We start from the raw sequence: 13,427 nt of genomic DNA, 5'->3' as shown, positions 1-13,427 counted from the left end.
TGCGCTTCTTCCAGGCAGACCTGAAGACTTCTGCTTCTTCAGAGGAGCAGCTGTCTGCGTCCCCGTTCTGAGGGATCTGCTGCTCTTCTCTGGGCACCGCCATGCAGGGCAGGGCTTCGTCTTCAGGCACCCCTTGGGCAGCCTTCTCGTCCTCAGGCCGAGACACCCCATGGCCAGCGTGGCCTTTGGAAGGGTTCTCCTGTCGCCCCGGTGCAGCAGAAAAAAGACTCACTGAAAGTCTCCTCACAAGTACAGCAACCTCACCACATCTGTTTGAAAAAAGTATATTTGAGGATCTTTTTATGCTGTAGGCAACCTTCTTTGAAGATATCTGGGTGGACATGTATTACATTTAGGCAGACACTTGTAGATATACAGGGGTATATCTAAGATGTACTAGATCGAAAATTAGATGCTCTTACGATGCACTGGTTGCAATGGATGCTTAGGATGGAAAACTAGATAAACAAAAGTCTCAACAGAAATCTGCTTGCACAGCTAAGAGTGAAGTCAAGCCTTTCTTTAACTCATACTTGAGAAGCATGAAAGCTGAAATACTGTTTCTAGCCTTATATTCAGCCCTGAGATGGAGCCACAGATGAAGCATAAATGATGCTGCCTAGATGGATACAAGTTTCAGAAGATCAGTTCCAGGGTGCTCAGGAAAAAACCTGATACTTTTCTTTTGTTACCGAGCCCCACGTGGATGGGAAGGAAATGCTGAGGAAAAAAACACACATTCATTCAGGCTTATATATTGTGTGAGTTTGACCAATCTAAATATGTTAAAGTATGCTAAAGACTGCATGCAAACTTTGTATTTATTTATAGCTAACCCAAGTGTCCACCAACACAGAATACACCTATACATACACATATACTTATATATACATACCCCCTCTTCCTTCTCACAGTTAGGAAAACATTGTCAGTATCATCCTAGAGGAAAACCTAATTAAAGCACTCTGCATATATAATGAAATGGAAAAAATATAATCCAAATTAAAATCAAAATGCACGTGTAAATCAGTGGCCTAAAGAAGGTGACATAAAAATTTTGTGCATCTCAGGAATAACATAAGCTGTCTGCAGCTAGAACAGCTGGGAGGACATGCAAGTGAAAAGGAGGTGGAAGCAATTCTAGTTTGAATGTGCTCCTCAGATTTTGAGTCACGATATACACAGCTAGCCAAAAGTACTCAGAGCCTAGCTCCTAGAAAGACTAAAGAAGGGGGAGGTGAATCAGTTTAGACATTTTGTCACATTATTTAGGCTTACATCTGGATTTGGTTCAAGTTCTTGTGCCTGAAATGTAGAAGACATACCACAAAAATGCTGCTGGTGTAGCTATAAAGAGCACTGAGTTCATCCATGCTCCATCCAAATCCAGCTCAGTCACATGGGGGCATTTACAAAAGCCTTGCTTTCCAACACAGCCAAAACATGATCCTAGCTGCACCAGAGAGGCAAGAGCTAAGAAATTACCAATGAATCCCTCTCATACCCCAACACCATTCAACTCTACTAAAGCATTTCCACAAATATTACATCCCCCACCATGGATTTTGCAGAGCTCTCTGCAGACTAGAAAAGCTGATGTAGTCTTAGGCTCATTGTTAACACATTTCACAGCAATACTCAGCCAACTGAAAGCCTCTGTCCACTTCCTATAACCCATGGTAGAGACTTTGTTCTCCTCTCCTGCTCACATTCAGACACAGCACACTCCTTTGGTACTGCACAGCAGATAATACCTAACTTTTCTAGGCATCCTTCTTCCAGTTGCATACTCTTGTTGAGTCCACATCACAACCTGGCCTTGATGAAGTGACTATACTTCTCCATCCTGCTAAAATTACTTCTCTACCCATGGTAGCTCCCTGCTTCACCTCCCTAATCAACTTTCTAGACTAGATTTTTCAATAATTGAAAAACAGTAGAGCCACAATGACTTCAACAAGGTTCTGCTGGCTGTGTCAGCTGAAGACATATTTTCTCTGGCTCCACATTGCTTGGTGGCTTCCTTTTTTTATGCCTGGCAAGTTATGTTTGCAATTATGCATCTCTATCACAACATGCAGATAGAAAATTAGTCTTCTGAGGCTCTCCCTTAACACCCTCCCCTCTGCCCCCCCGCTCCTCACTCAGTCCTTGAAAAGGCCATTTGAGCATGCAATATTAATCATTTGCTGTGCAATAATCTTGGAAAAATGTAATATATTCTGGCAAATCACAGGGCCTCCAGAGGAACTGCCTGCCTCTGAACTAACGGCTCTCATCTATTATCAGGCAGCGATGAATGCAGCTCCCCGCTTGCTTGCCCCATCAGCATGCAAACAGTGACTCAATTCAATTGTGAGAAATGGGAGGAAATGATCTGTATTAATAAATGGTGAGAGCGTGAGATAGCCTGATTTCAGAAAATAAGATCAAAACCACTGAGCTCCCTTCATTGTCTCATTTGATACCTTCCCTTCGCTGTAAATGCAGCACTGGGAGTAATTAAGCTTCTGAAAGAAGTTTCACAGTGAAGCCACATCACCCAAAACAATTAAGACAAACATTTTGTGCACATTGTCATCTGCCTTCAATGGTGTTTAAAGGTCAAGGAAACATTTCATTAGGAAAAAAAATGAAAGAAAATAAAGGTAAACTGCAGTACACTCCCTGGGTATGTCTAAGAAAAATGCATGCAAGGAATTAGTGTTCAAGCAAATGCACATGCAGAATAACATTCATCTGGATGGCAAATATTATGCAAATTGCTTGGCTTACTCTGATGGTGTCTGGAAACCTCAGTGAGATGTTGTGAGTTATGCTAGGCTCTATGCAATGAGGAGGCATGCTTCTTTGGCCCCATAATGCTCACAATCGGATCACACTAGTGAACAAAAAATACGTACCAAAGAAGACTTTGATGGTAATAATCCTATGAGTATTCTTTGCCTTGGCAAGCAACAAATTGGTTATCCCCTACTGAGAGTGCTGGAGAAATGTAAGCCACTGTTACTAAAAACAAAAAGTTCTTAAAAAACAACAACAACCAAACACAAAACTTTATACAGTCCTAACCATCAAGAGTGATCTCCATTTTAGAAACCATTGTTATCAATGCCACATTGCATGTACATGGCTAGGGGAGCAGACAGCTATTACTTTGCAGAATATTTTTTAACAGCAGAAAATGAAATGTTTTTAAAATCAAAACATTTCATGGGAGTATGTCAATTTCAGATTATTCTTTTGACAGGAAAATGTTTAAATGAACCATTTCTATTTTTTTGTTTTGTTTTGATAAGGCATGAGCATTTCATTTCAATAATGTGAATGTGTTTTGTTTCTGCTTTTCCAGTTCTGTTCATTTCAGCTTGTATGGCATAATAAACTATGCATGGTAATATTGAACTTACACACCTCCTTTATTACATGTATCCAGCATATAATTTTGATAATAAATGATATAATTCAGCTATTATCAAAAAGAACATTTTAATCTTACTGAATAATATGTTTTCATACTACTTGATTGAACAGAGTAGAAGCCGTCTAGGTGAACAATTTCTGAAAGTTCTGAATTCATTTTTTCCAGCTTTTTTCCAGTGTGAACTTTCTTACTCTGACAATCTGCTAAAACCACCGGTTCTGCTGATTGAAGGTGGACCATCTTTCTCTTTTGCATTGCTCAGCTCCTGCCACCATCAGGTCTTGAACTTGTGGCTGCTATTTGTATTATCATTCTCACCAACATTGATTGTAATACAGATCAACAGAGTGTAATATGCTCTTTCAAGGAATCACGTCATCATTTTTGTCCCTCATCAGAGTAGTTCACACTACAGTGACAGCAGGTGCCTGAACTCGCCAGGTGGTGATCTAAACCAAACTGTTAGGGAACTGGAGCAAGCCACTGCTAGCTAAAGGTTCTGCTTGGGCTGGGCTCCATCCACAAGCACCAGACAAATTTTGCAGTTCCCCGATTCCTGCTTTCCTTTGCATGGCATTGGGCTTGGTAGGACACAAAACAGCATTTCCAAACACTTCTCCAGGGCACCATCATCGACAAGCTTTGTAATGTCTGAGTTACACACTACAAGGTTGCAATGTTATGTGTGGAGGAACAACCAGCCTTAGCTCATGTAAATACAGAGGATGAGACTTTAGAAAAATAAGCAAGATGGACAGTGTGCAATAACCCAAAAGGGCAAAAACCAAACCAGTATGCAACTAGGGGCTGGTGGGTAAGACAGAGAGGCAGATTAGGATCTCAAGACTCAGGAGTGTTGTCCTACCATGCGTAGATGTGTTATATTGGCTGCATACCAAATAGTGGCCTCTTGCTGGCTGAATCTGCTGGTATATGACCCAGATCGCTTGTTTGAACCCAATAGCATGTGCCACTAGCAGTGTTTTACCATTCACTTTCCCTATAACAGGTTAATTCCTGGGAGTCCCCAGCAAAGTGAACAGGCCTTCTCCTCCTCAGTGGGTAAATATTATCTCCGAAATGTCAGCTGGGGTTCTGGATACACAAGCACAGGAAGGGGTTGTACAGGGATCCACCCTATGAGGTCCTGTTCCCACTGTGTCCCCTGCAAATCAGAGCTGCCTTCTTTACTGAGGCATCTATTAGACAGATTTGTAACCTGGGAAATCTTCCAGATTTGGGGTTTTAAATATTCAAAATTAATAAAATTAAACCAAATACAATCAGCACATGACTGTTCAGTACAAGATGTGAGGAAACAGAATTTAACACCTCCTCTCTACTAAAGTGAAATCAGAAAAATATTTAAGATAGTAGCTTGAAATTCCACAGTTACATGAACAGAAATATACAAAAGAAGGGGGAGAGGCATGCACCTCTAAGTGGACTGATTAAATTCTCTTAATTTTGCTAAATTAAAATTAGGGGAAAGCAGCAGGCCAGGCTTGGAAAAGATATATTTTTTCCTTGTCCTCTTGGCTAACTATGATAAAGAGAAAAGAACACACCTCAGTAATATCCTGACCCTTTTCTCTATGACTGCATTTTGATTATACATAACATTGTCATATAAAATTACATTTCTAATCAATAAGAACCATTAAAATAATTTCAAAGCATCATTTAAATCCAACTCTAATTTGATTTCGCTCAGAATGTGCTTAAGCATGCCACTTAACATGTGATTTGGTTCCAAAAAATGGCTCTTTCAAAATATCATTCTGGAGTGCTATGTTTATTGAATCATACTAATCCTGCATTAAAAGTGCTCCACTTACAAGTAAAAGGGTTCCTCTTCCTTAGCTGCTTGCCTCGCTAACAGTCTGAATCATTTGTTTGTTCCTTTTCAAACACCATCATGAGTAATGAATTTCTATCAGGTCTTGCTGACTGCTTCTAATTGCCTTCTAAATGTGATTAGCAGCATGTCTTAGGACACTGTTTTCCTCCACCTAAAGTCAGGGACATCCCCTGCATTCCTCAACAACCACATTTTTTAGCTTTCTTGTCCCAAAATTCAGAGCTGGGATGGTAGGCTGTTGCCGTTCACATTTCTCCAGAGATGGGAGCTGCCGGTCCCATGGTTGAGGTATGGCCTTTGGGTCCTGAGGCAAATTAATGCCACTCAGTAAATTTTCACTGATGTAACAGCCAGCAGTTCAGCAATTCTGCTGGTGATGTGTGATAGCTGGTATTTTGGTTGATGCTAATGGCAGGACCAGGAGCCTCTGCAGTCAGAAGCCCAAGTAGTTCATCTATTTTACGTTCTCAATAGATAACGCATCCGCAAAAAGCCAGTGCATTTGCTGCACTCTCCCGCTGCTTTGTTGATGCTCAGGAGCTAATGGAAGCAGTAAAACTTATTTCTGGGTCTGAATTAAACCTCTGATTTTAACTGATTATGCACCAAGAACAGATACACCAAGCGAGGAGAAGCTGGCTCAGCTTTCCGGTGGAGACAAATGATTCTGAACACCTCAATTTTTGGACATCGAACTTGACACACTCTCCAAAGGGTGTGGTAATCAGAAAGAGCAGAGTGTACATCTCCAAACATCAGACCTCTCCAAGGCATTTTGTGTTGCTTATTCACAACCACTTCTCACTTTTAAACACTTCAGCTACATTTCTGACAAAGTCGTTTCTCAGAGTAGCACTGCATTAAAAGAGCAGAAGAAAAATATGAACATCCAGGATCTTGAGAAATCTTTTATCATGTCTTATAATAAACCAAAGATTAGTTTTCTTGTCATTCAGTTAAATATTTTGAATTACAAAACTTTCTAGCTGCATTTCTTTTTCATGTAGCTTTAAAAGCACAACCCAGACACTTCTTTAGGAAGCACAGCTGAGCAACTATCATTTCTGAACCTGATTGCAATTATTTTGGAATGCATATTATACCACAGTTAATTATACAGTGGATCAAAACCAGACAAATTCTAGAGAACAATTCACTCTTACAGATCATCCAATGTGTAAATGTCTTTTTTTGTTTTGTTTTGTTTCTGTTTTTGCTTTGCTTTGATTACTCTAATAGTGTATTTACCAAATCACAGAATGGCCAAGGTTGGAAGGGACCTCTGAAGATTATCTAGTCCAATCCCCATGCCAAGCAGGATCACCTAGAGCACATTGCACAGGATGTCAGATGTCTACTTAAGGTCAATTCCAGGCTGATTGTTCTCTATGTTACCATCTGCACCTTGAAACATTATCAACGTTGTCTTGGTTGCTAGCTGTCCCTTGCCTTTACTGCATATAGATGGCCTGGGAAAGTAGGAGAGAGAAGTCTCATAAGGCAGCCTTCATAGGCACCTCTCCCATAGTAGCCCTCTGACGTTTTCCAGAGTAACATGTCATTTTGTATTCTGTGAAATGCAAACCTTGTTTCCTGCAGTGCCTGATTGTAAAACTGAGTTTGTGCTGCTGTCCTCAGCAGAGGACTCTGAGGAGGTTGTTCTTCTGTCTGCTTGTCTGGAAAAAAAAATAATAATAATAAAATATATATATATGTATTTAAAGGAAATGGCAGACAAAAAACAACACAATAAAGATGAGCAGGATGCTGGTCAAAAGTAAGCAGGTAGCTGTGAAAAAACAACTCTTGTTTTAAAGGCATTAAAGCTTCAATGTTCTGGGCTTCATTCCCACTGGGCAAAGTATTTAGGAAATACCTGCATTGCCCAATGTAGCATTAAGAAGCCAGTGTCAGTGGGGCTCAGTTTAGGTGCCGTATCAACACAGCCATCCTGCTCCTGGCACCTGTGCTAATTACCTGTGGCTGATAACTAACTTTGTTGTGTAGCCAAGTGGACTTGTCTTTAGCATGAATATCCCTAATGTTTTTCTGCTAGATACATTCTTAGTGTCTCTATGCTCTTCCTCACCTGTCAAAAGGGTGTTAATATTTTCTTTGTCTCCTTTGTCCAGTGCTTTACGAATACTTAAAGTCAAGAACAGCTTCCATTTGCAATCACAGGAACCAGGGCTCAGTCCCGTAGCAAAGCCTCCTGCAAGATATGTACATCACAACCTATGTGACAGGTTTATCGTCGCTGTTGATATCTCCTTAGTATTTTATATTTTCTCAACAAATTGTGGGCAAAAATAATGTCCATTAAAAAATGGAAAACACTTCATTGCACTTTGGGTTTCATTCAGGTCTGCAGCAATCATCTGTTGGATACCACAAGCTTGTCACATCACAGCAAAGCGTGGTCATGATGCTTTAAAACAATTGTGCAAACAATTTGGCTCATATAGGAAAAGTTACAATGTTATTTAGCAGTACTGTGATTTTATAGTGCCTGAGAGGACAGCAGTGTGCTTAAACACTTCTGGTTGCTTTTGTAGAATTTCAGATCATTTAGCTATCAGAATACTCTTTGTATAACTCTAAGTAATCTATTAGAACCAAATTATGCCTTGCCTTCCTGCTCAGATTATTTTACTTCCTCTAGTAATATGTCATTCCGCATTCATTTAGATTCTCTGGAGTCTGCAGCTAATTAGGTGTGCCTACAGCTCTGGAAAATTGGTCTTCCATCTTATTTTCATGTTTGGATTCAATTTTCTATATTGAACAATTGCTTTGCTCTGGGATCTGTCAATGTTTTCTCTTCCTGTCCTGATCATGGCTGGAGAGGTAAAAGCAGAGGTGAGCCTAAGACGGCTCAGTTCTTTTTCTTCTTTTTTTTTTCTTTTTTTTTTCTTTTCCAGCACTCTCTGTGGTCAGTCTCAGGGAAAGCTGTTTGTTACAGATGTGTTCAAATGAAGGATGACTCCTTCCAGGCCGTTGGAAGAGGAAGAAAAAAACAAACCAAAAACAAAGCAAAACAAAACAAACTACTTTCCTGGATAACCAGAAGACTTTTCTGGATAAATATGCTGTTAAAACATGTTGTTACTTGGATTATGAGCTCATTTGTGCATGAACTGTTTTGCATCTGCACAGTGACTAGGGAAATGACCCAGGAACAGGTCTCCAGTGATGGTGATACATAATGAAAACAAGTAGTAATAATAACCACTAATGCTTTGGATTGCCCACTTAGTCTCCAAGTGCCTCTGAGCCATATTCTTGCTCAAACGCTTACCTGTCTATAGAAACTTCTTGAAAACCTATGAAAGTAAAGCACAGAAAGCATAGTATCTTTTAACAGAATTTACGTTGTAGCTTTTTTTTTCCTTTTCTTTTTTTTCCTTTTTTTTTTCTTTTTCTTTTTTTGTGGTAAGGATGTGTGTGAAAGCCTGGGGTAAGCTGGGAAAATGCCCTCCAAGTAGATTCTCCATCTGTTCTGGAGGCCAAACCCTCTTCTGAGTCCTAGCACTGCGGGGTCTTTTTTTTGCTTGTTGTATGTTGAAAGGAAGACAGATGACTTTCTGGCCTTCTCTGCTATAAGAAAAGGATGTAAAGCATGCAGTACTTAAAAAAAAAAAAAAAAAAAAAAATGTAAATGTACTCAGTCATGGCTGTGGGTGCCTGAAGAGTCATTAGGAACAGCATTAAGTGGTGATATGCAGAAGAGAGCAGCTAGTCTAACACCTCACCTCCTATTCCCCCATGCAGATATCATCTGCAGCCTGCAAAGTGAACAGATCAGACACTTCACACCAGTCACAAAAGCAGGAAGCATCACTTTTTTTTTTGTCATCTTTCACAAAATCAGCATGTGTCAGGAATTTGGCTGTTGAACTCTCTGACATCACAGAATCAATCCTATGAGAAGCTGTGCTGAGCACATGCTTTTCCTTAAGTAACACATCTCTTTGAATTATCTAACGCAGAGCACAGCAACCCAGAATTAATCTCACAAAGATTAAATCTGGTTCTAGTACACCCAGCTCAGAACCAGAAAAAAATATATAATTTCAGCACAAAGGCCATGACAAAGTCATTACAGCTCTTCAAACCTGACAATCTCAATACTGTACAAGAATCCTGAAAATGACTTTGCTCTTGCCTCAATCCTGCAATCTGTGATCTTGAGGCCAGATTTTGGGCCTTTTTTGTGTTTGCTGATTTTAAAGAAGAGTATTCTCACCTCCTGCTGCCTTAGTATGTGTTGACTGCAGGTTTGCATTTAGCAGATCTGGAGAGAAAACAGCAGGGCCTTCTGAAACTTCTCGGTCTATAGCAACTTTTAAGTCATCACAGTGCTCCCTCCATTCTTGCTTAGCCTCATTTTTCGGTCATTGCAGGAGTCTAAGTGGAGCAATATGGCTCTTTATGTTCTTTTTATTAAACAGTGAATAAAGGAAGAACATGGCTTATTCAACACGTACCTCAGAAGACATGAACATGCAGTTTGCCTGTCAGTTAGCTGCTCATGAACGTGGAGAACAGCTTATATTAACTCCAAATACTTTTGTCATATAAAAATAAAAATATGCCACATATGCATAAAGCTATTATCAAAGACTTATCACTTGACCAAATCTGAGCTCATTTTTATCAAGCCATTTAAGAGAGTGTTCCGATGAGGCTGAGGCCTGCTTCCCTTGCTGAGTGGTATATGCCCATATCTACGTCTTGTGAACTGTTTGTAAAACAGAAAACACAAAAACCTCTTAAAAATCAAGATCACTTTAAGGACCAGGAGAAATGCATTCTTTCTCCCTCAAAATCAGTATTCATTCATGTTTGCAATAACACCTCTACTATGTTTATTCTGGTTTTCCAAAAAAAAAGTACAGTTCTGGGGGAAATAACAAAAGTGCTAATGCAGGAAATATATAACTCAAATGGTCTAGTGATCTTCTCTCTAGGTGCTGGTTAAATTTTAGCTGTAATAAATACAGTTGCATTGCATCTTTCCCTGTTTGTTGTATAAAATTGTTAAGGCAAATCACCCAGCTGAATTGCAGTGATTAATGTCTCTCAAGCAATCTGCCCTGCCTCAAATCACAAGAGAGTATGGAAAGGCATAATTCGACTGCCGTCAGCCCTTTTACAACAGCAAATTAATTCCCACCTCACTGGGCTGAGGGACCAGGGTGGAGGTATCCACACATCTCAGACCACTTGGCCACAGTGGTACTATTTCAGGGAGCCCAGTCAGTTGTACCCACAGTGGATCATCAATGGATGCTCCACCCAACTGACTTCATGTTAAAGATGATATATAGTCAGGTAGGCACTCACATAGTTCCTTTGTCTGGGTTTTAGATGAGTTGTTTCCATGGAAATAGGTTGTTTCTGTTTATTCATGCCTGTACTCTGCTTAAAATCCTTATTGTACAGTGCTTTCTCTCTGGAAGTGACTGAAGTAGGCATCTTGAAGCTTTTTGGCTCCATATCTTTTAATTTATTTTTTCCCTTAAGTTTATAAACAAAAAATTTACAAAGATCTTCTATTACAGGATTGATTTGCAATATACGTACAATATTAATGAAAAATAGCAAACGGTATTACAAACACCTACTGCTTATTTTAATAGCAAAACAATGTGGGCAGCAAATTTAACCTTTTTTTTTGTCTTTTTTTTTTTTTGAATATTTATAAATATCTGACAAATTTTAAAAGAAAATTTGCAAATTCACAGGAAAAAAGTCCTTTTCTTTTCTGATGGAAATTAAATTAATTTTCACAACAGTATTTTCAACACGATCTTTTCACTAGTGATGCAACATTTCACAGGACAGTAGTGGCAGGCCTACTGTTATGTGTCTAGCAGAGAGGTGACTAGATATAGAACATATATCACAGGAAAAACAAATACAGAAGAAAAAAAAAAAAGGTATTGTTTCTCCCTTACTTTGGTATGTACCTTAGCACTGTATTAAGTTTCTTGGTAGTGGTGAAATAACAATAGTACTTTTCTACATTTCTTTTTTAATCTGCAGAATCTTTTAGAAGAAACTAGTGAGCTGGGTCTAATGATGCCTCTGGAAAGAAGACTATTGTCTTCCTTTTACACGTGATGAAAATGATAGATGAAGGGTTTAAGTGATGAAAGGCAAAAATCACCTTCCCCTTTCATGGAGGAGATTTGGCCTCAGACGTCTCAACTAAGGTAGTTTTGTTGCACACGAGGGACCTGCATTTGGGAAAGAAATACCATGCCTCCTTGCAGGACGTCCCCTCATAGGTCTCCCTGGACCTGTTAAGATAAGTTAACAGACTGAGCAAACTCCTGATTCAGGGGGCACAGATGTGAAATGGATCCGAAGTCAAATGCCGTGCCACAGCCACAGCTATCCATGAGTGCAGCTCCTTGACACAACAACAGGAGAAGGCATGCAGGTTTTGGCATGAAAGAAAGGGATTTGGGAATCTGCATTCTTCAACTCGAATATATTTGTTCCAGAGAAACAGAGGTGGTGTAATGATACATTGTGGGGAAAAAAAAAAAAAAGTACATTGCAATTACATTGTGATGTTCCCACCACAGTCATTATGTACTCAGATTAACTTCACTGTGTCTCTCAATTGCATCAATTAGAGCTGTACATTCAATTTTGGGGATAATTTTCTCAGTTTGGCACTGTAAAAGGGTGCTTTTACCTTCTTTATGCTCCACAGGTCTTTACATCTTTCTTGGCCTATTTTGAGGCTGTTTGCTTACTGTTTTCACTGTCCCCTTTTATTATTTAGAGTTATTATTATTATTAGGCAGACTTTTTGTTACAGCCACATTTGTTTTGTCTGTGTACTGGAAACTTTCTACTGCACAGTGAGCAAGCTCTTGATATTGGATGCAGCTTAAAGAACATACATGATTCAGCAAGGATTTTTCTTTAATTTGGACTTCATGGCCCCATCTCCACTTCCACCATGTGGAGATTTCTTCAGCCACATCTAAGCATCCTGAGAATAAGTGGAAACGTTTTGCTGAGAGCAGGGTTTGAATACATGCCGTGAATTTATTAAGTCCTCTGTGCCAAACTGCTTGAGGTAAAACTGATCCTGCATGCGCAGGATAAACATTCCCCATTGACATGGCAAATTAGCAAGCCTGCTGAGTTATCCTGGGTTACAGACTATGAAGTCATTATCTTCCTTAGCACAGGACGTGGAGACTTGGTGTAAACTTTCAACATCCTATCACCAACCTTCACAAATGCACCATCAGTCTGCAAATATTCCATTTTCACAATGCAAAAAGAAAATGAAATAATACCAGCAAACAAACCACAAACAAACAAAACCACTACTTGGGCACCTCTCTGTTTGAGAAACAAAAGTGGTGACACTTTGATATTTTTTTTTCTGCAATCTGTGGACAGAGGTTTCCACATTCATAAATTGAAGCTACAGATTTTGTAGCATCCACCTGACTGTTTTAGCCATCACTATAACAAATGACCACACAATCAATACTAAAGAGCAAGAATTGTCAGCTCAGCTGCAGAACCTCTTTCTATCCCACAGATTAAAATGAATTATTTTTCAGTGACTCCTTCGTATTAAGGATTTGAAGTTTGGTGGGGAAGCTCTTTTGGGGTGTGGCAAAGCTGTGGAGCAGACATGGGGATGCTGGACCCCAGCTTTGCTTTTAATTACATGGGAACAGACTTCAGAGGACACACGTTTCCTTTTGCCTTGGGTTGCTGTGACTTGGTAGCATCCAGCAACTGCAAACAAGACCTGTGTTCGCCTGCAGCTGAAATGAAGCCACCCATCTGAAGAAACAAGGCATCTCTATAAACTATGATTTGGGAATTATTTTCTTTTATTCTGTTGGAATTCCAAGTGAATTTAAGTAGGCTGAACACATGCAGTTTCAATGGTTTCTGCCTGAGACTGTGATGTTAAAACACCGGCCCATGGCTTCTGATAGCACTGGGCTGTAAGAATTTGTGGTTTACCACTTGCTGGAGTGCAAGGAAATCACAATATCTCCAAGGAGTTTTCAACATATTCTAACAGCTGCTATCAGTCTACATTTTCTGAAGAATTCAGTTAGTCAAAGCTCTTTCTGGGTAGAAAATGTTGGT

General features: G+C 39.6%; 1 long non-coding RNA gene across 1 annotated transcript in view; it reads right to left on the bottom strand.

The window, feature by feature from the left end:
• Window positions 1-275: 275 nt before the first annotated feature.
• LOC140002418 (uncharacterized) overlaps window positions 276-13,427 on the bottom strand; it is a 200,588-nt gene continuing 187,436 nt past the window's right edge. Inside the window, exons 9-11 of the long non-coding RNA XR_011808888.1 lie at window positions 7,375-7,497; window positions 6,871-6,961; window positions 276-6,140 (exon numbers count right to left, since the gene is read on the bottom strand). This is a non-coding gene — a long non-coding RNA (uncharacterized lncRNA). The remainder of the gene's footprint in view (window positions 6,141-6,870; window positions 6,962-7,374; window positions 7,498-13,427) is intronic.

Source organism: Anas platyrhynchos, chromosome 4 (assembly GCF_047663525.1).
Source record: "Anas platyrhynchos isolate ZD024472 breed Pekin duck chromosome 4, IASCAAS_PekinDuck_T2T, whole genome shotgun sequence".
NCBI classification, from domain to species: domain Eukaryota; kingdom Metazoa; phylum Chordata; class Aves; order Anseriformes; family Anatidae; genus Anas; species Anas platyrhynchos.
Note: the sequence above shows the minus strand (reverse complement) of the source record. Positions and strands in the feature narration are given on the sequence as shown.